Here is a 5,568-nt window from a genome sequence, read left to right as displayed (position 1 = left end):
ATCCATATTTAGGCCCTCAGGGTATCTACACGTAGGCATCCCATGTTACTAATATAAGGAGTAATGAGTATATGCTTTTTGACCAAGAAGGTAATGTAGCATGAGACGCTTACTTTCATGTTTATGATTAACATGCATGCGAGAAATACAATAGCACTTAAAAAGTAAAATAATCAAAGCAGTCTGGTAGAATTCTTGGAATGGCAACATTTTGAAGTGCTCCCATTTTGGTCTATGAGGCTGTGATGTGCTGGAATAACATGGGATGGCAGCCATTAAAATCAGCCGCATCTGGCAACTCTCTGTGTAACCCTGAGCAAAGAAAGCTGTTATGTACCAATTTTGTGGTCTTGCAAAGACCCCTTTATTCTCTTTCGAGTTATTCCCATCTATAAGCCTACACATAAATGCACTTTTGGCAGTTAATCTGAGCCTTTCAACTGGCAGACTGATTATTCTTTCGTGTTCTATTCCCCCCCCCCCCCTTCAAATTATTCTGAGTCATATCCTTACATAGACAGTTTTGGATTCCAAAACAGTACAGCACTTGCACTCATCCTGTTGCAGTGAGCAAGATTACAGATCTGGGTTTTGAAATCTTGTTGAATGGAACCTAAATTCTGTTCCCGGAGTAATTTTTACACGCGGATACAAGCTCAGGAATCCAGCATGCTGTTATGTAAGCTCAAATCCTCCAGATTTCACTGGGAAAAGTCCAGTTAATTGTTTCTGAATTGCACATGAAAATCAGGGCCAACTCCCAAGATTTTGGGGACCCTCAGCGAAGGCTCATTAATGCTCGCCTGTCATTGGTGAGGGATGGTATCCCCATCTAATCAGGTGCTTTAATAACACCCACTTTGCACCAATCATCCAGTCCTTTGCACCAATCATCTCCACCCCATAAACAGAAGACCAACATGACAAGCAAGATCTCGTACTCTCTCCCACACTTTCGCTCGCTGTAGATATTTTTTTTTGGGGGGGGGGTCATATTTCAAGCAGTGCAGGGTGCTTGTATTACTCCTCATGAGCTCAGCACAATGTAAGAACGTCCTGCCCCTTAAACTTAGCCATTGGTGGATGAGGCGTAGTGTTCTTTGTCCTGGGGTCCTGGGAAAATCAGAGCAACGGAGCCTAGTGCAGCCTTCCCCAACCTGGTGCCCTCCAGGCAGGAGTGTTGCTAGGCCTGGGCCCAGGGGCCTCCAGTCCTGAATCTACTGACTAGGGCTCTAGATCTATTCCACAAAGCTCTGAGTGTCCATTGGTGCCAATGGAGGTCGTCGTCGTCCCCCCAGCTTAATTGGCAGGCAAAGGGCCATTTTCAAGGGAGATTGCATTGCAGCTGTGGAGGGAAGAGTAAACTTTCCCCTTCTTAAATGCGGCAACACCTCTCCCACACCAAAAAGGATATTTCCATAGCAATTCAGGTTAGAAAAATGATTTCCATTGGTTTAAGCTGATCTGGAGCAGGCTGAAAATTAACTGAAGAATTAATTTTAAGATTATTTGGATAAGAAATTAACTGGCTGCCTTTATTTAATAAAGTAAATAAATAAATTCACATAAATATGAAATAAATTTCATATTTAATGTGAAATTTAAATAAATCCTAGCAATTATTTCTAAATATCTGTATGTAGATTAGCATATGCAGATTTGCATCCTGTGGGTCTGGGCCTCCAATCTTTTAAGTACCTAGAAACACCCCTGCCTTCAGGCGTGTTGGACCACAACTCCAGTCATCCCCAGCCAGCTGGGGATGATGGGGACCATGGTCAAAACAACTAGAAGGCATCAGGTTGGGGAAGGGTACCATAGTGGCCATTTGCCCAGAATGGGCTGACATTGGCTGGAATCCCTTGCTGAGGATTCAGGACTGGGAACTGCAAACCAGATTTGCTGGACACCCAGACTTTCATTTATATAACTTTATCTCCTCAGTGGAAGAGAATTAGATCAGAACCACATCTGATGGCCCTCAAACCAGGGCTAGCAGGTCCATTACCCTATCACATCCATGAGAGTACCAGCCCAGCCCACTCATTCCTTCCCAGGATGCCTCTGTTCACCACAGAGAAGGCACGTATTCCTCCTTTGGAACTACGAATGTCGGTTCCATAGCGACAAGTAAGCTACAGTTACTGGGACTCTCCAGTAATATAGGCCGGGCCAGCCACTCATTAGGCACAGCCATGTGCAGTGGTGACTTCTAATGCCAGGCAAATGAAGCAGCAGGGCTCCATAGAGATATATGGTGTAGAAGAGCTCTTATCTGCACTGCAATTGGCAGCTTTCAGTCAGCAACCAGAATTCCAGAGCTGTACATGACTCGTCTTTTATCTCTGGAGCCGGTTCTTCTTACAGGGGTCTTTTTCTCTGAAAGCAGTTGAAAGGGACAACTGAGAAGGAAAAAGTAGTACTGAAGAGAATTTGAGATACTTCAGCATGATTTCAATAAAGTTGGATGATCCATGAAATCCTTAAATAAAACGGGCATATGATTATGTTAATAGGGTTGCCAACATTTTCTCTCTGGCAAGGGTTCTTTGCTATGCCTTTAATGGATCCCTTTTCTGCTCAGTCACTGCCAGCTTAGACTCCATCAATGTATAGGTGAAATGGGGGGAGGGGAGTTACCCCATGTGCATCATTAAGTGCCCTTGCCATTTTTATGCCCATTCTCACACCCTGAAGAGATCCTTTTGGAGCTGTTGGCAAACCCCCCCTTTTTTAAACCTCCCTGAATAATTTGGTGTTATCAAATTCACTATTTCACCAAATTAATTCACTATTCACTTAACTCCAGATCGTTTATGAATAAGTTAAAAAGCACCAGCACCAATCTAGATCCTTGAGAGAACTCACTATTTACATCCTTTATGGACCCATGGGCACATTTGGAAATGTAAGAAACTGCTGTGGGCACCACCACAAAATGCCTAATCAGCGGATCGCCACTTTGGCATCTCCCTGTTGCTTCTATGGACCCTATGGCCTTATTCAGCAAAAACATTTGTTTTTTGTCTATCGTACACCACAACGTCTCTTTAGTAAAGGATTGTCTAATTTGGGTAAATGCTGGAGATGTAATATAGCTAGTGCTTCTGTTAAACATACGTTTTGGAAATTTCTAGTAATTGTTTCTTTTGAGGTAGAGATGCTATTACAAATATAATTTATGTACTGGAACAATTTTTAATATTCACTGATATACGTATTTTTAAATTATTTATCTGCTTCAGTGAGTGTAAATGGATTTTCCACATCCTATTGATAGCTAAAACCCTGATATTACAAGGATGAGCACTCACCTCTTATCATGGATTGAGGATCTTACAGCACTTTCAGTATTTGAATGGGTGGCATATAGATGCCACCATCAAATGGATACTCATTTGGATATTTGGTCCACATTTGTTGAATTGCTAAAATGTTGTATGCATTTTATATAAACCCATGTATGTATATTTTTAAAAAAGGGACCACTCTCCCAAATCAAATGTTTTTGAGGTGCCAGCCAGCACCACATTGGGGATCTCTTCTCAGATGCCACTGGAGGTGCCTGCGAGCACCATGTTGGGGGCCTCTGGTTTACATCACTCCACTGCAAGAACTCACCACTTATTCCCACTCTGCTTTTTGCTCTTTACCCAGTTACCAGTCCACAAGATGACTCATCCTCCTACTAAATTCACTCAGGAGCCTTTAGTGAGGGACTCTGTCAAACCCTTTCTGAACAATGTCCACCACAGAGGTGTTGAATTTCTTTCATTTTGAGGGAAGAATGCAATTTTGGAGACGTTCTTGGGGGATGGGGCCAAAATACCAGTATAATTTATCTTAAACCCCTTACTGCCAGTAACTATGCCTTAGGAGAGGTATTGCAGCCTTTTAGAGTGGCACAAAAGCCAGGAACCCACCAAATGATAGGTGATTGGGCTGGGCAGTGGGAACCACCTGGTGATGTGGGGAAGGGTGTGTGGTCATCTGGGGAACCCCAGAGAACTGGATCAGGATCCCAGGTGGACCAGATTTGGTCCCCAGACTTGAGGTTCAACACCCCTGGTCTACCGGATCACTCTTATCCACATGCTTGTTGACCAATATGTGCAGTCTTATGCATGTTTAGACAGAAAAAAACCCTACTATTCCCAACATGACCTCAGCTTGCATGGCTGGCAGGGGTATGCTGGGAACTGTAGGACTTTTTTCTGTCTAAACATTTGCTTCTAGATGGAGGGCTCCTGTCGCTAACTCTTAAAAGGCATTATGCAGCCATTCCTCCTTTTTACCTTAACAGATTTTTTTCTGGTAAGCCTTGACTGAAAGCATCAATTCCCAAAGTACTGTAAAGGGTTAGTGACATTACTTACTGTACCTAAGGCACAGGATGCCTGCCAAAAAGAGTTAGCAAACTTCTGTGTGGACAGTACGGTAACAATGCACTAATTTCCTCAACTGCCCTTACAGAAGTATCTACAAGCCTGTAGCCAGGGGTGGGCTACCCCCCCCACACATTTTTTAAACAAATATTTAAAAAAGAGTTTACAATTTTGTCTTTAAAAGGCCTACAAACCAGAAGAACTCCCCTACTTTTGGGGGGAGCCCCCCCAAATTTTAGCCTGGCTACAGCCTGAGTATCTAACATGTTCCCTTCACCTTTGGTTCATGTAGCTGATTGCAGAAGAGGACAGGCCTGGATAACACACGGATTATCTTTATTCAGACCAGAAAAAAATCTTGGGACATAATATATTCAGCCCTGAGATTTAACGTGGTTGAGCTATGCCTCTGTTTCCCATTTCCACAGGGTGCAGAAAATCTCTCATTTCCCCCCTTTCCTTTATCTTGTATTCTCTGATCATTAATAAAATCCTTTGCTTGCAAGGGAACAAAATTAATTTCCTACAACTATTTCATACTGTTTCCCTATCCCATAGAACAAGCACTGTGGCCAGTTGCATACAGACAAACCTTTGTATAAATGCAGTTCTGCGATCCATTCTTGCTTGCAGACTGCCAGTCCATTTTTTTTTAAAAAAAAAATCGTTTCCTCCAGGCGATTTAAACCGCACGTTTTACAGATTTGCATTCATTACTGCAGATTTGCAATGTGGGCTGGCTACTACCTTGGGAAGAATTATATCTGCATTCCAAGTACCACTATGTCTGAATGCTGGGTAAAAAACACACACACACACCCACACACCCACCCACCCATCCCCCCCCCGCCGGCATGCAGTTTTGCAAACCAATCAGTTTCCCCTGGGCGTGTGTGTGTAGCCTGCAGATTGAGCAAAGCCCTAGTAGCGTTTTACACATTTGAAAACTAGATTATTTCTAATACTGTACAACTGCACACACAAGTACGTCGGTGAACATCTCTCATTATCTTCCCATATAATTTTTTCCTCTTTTCTTTCGCTTTCTTCATCCCCGTTTGCTTTGTTTCGGATCCCCAGGAAAGCCAAACCCACATTCATGCAAACTCAGCAACAATGGGAGGGGCTAACAGGCGAGCCCGTATGTACACGTACGTAGCCCCGCCCCCTTCGGGCACGCGCA

Source organism: Elgaria multicarinata, chromosome 3 (assembly GCF_023053635.1).
Source record: "Elgaria multicarinata webbii isolate HBS135686 ecotype San Diego chromosome 3, rElgMul1.1.pri, whole genome shotgun sequence".
Classification (NCBI taxonomy): Eukaryota; Metazoa; Chordata; class Lepidosauria; order Squamata; family Anguidae; genus Elgaria; species Elgaria multicarinata.
Note: the sequence above shows the minus strand (reverse complement) of the source record.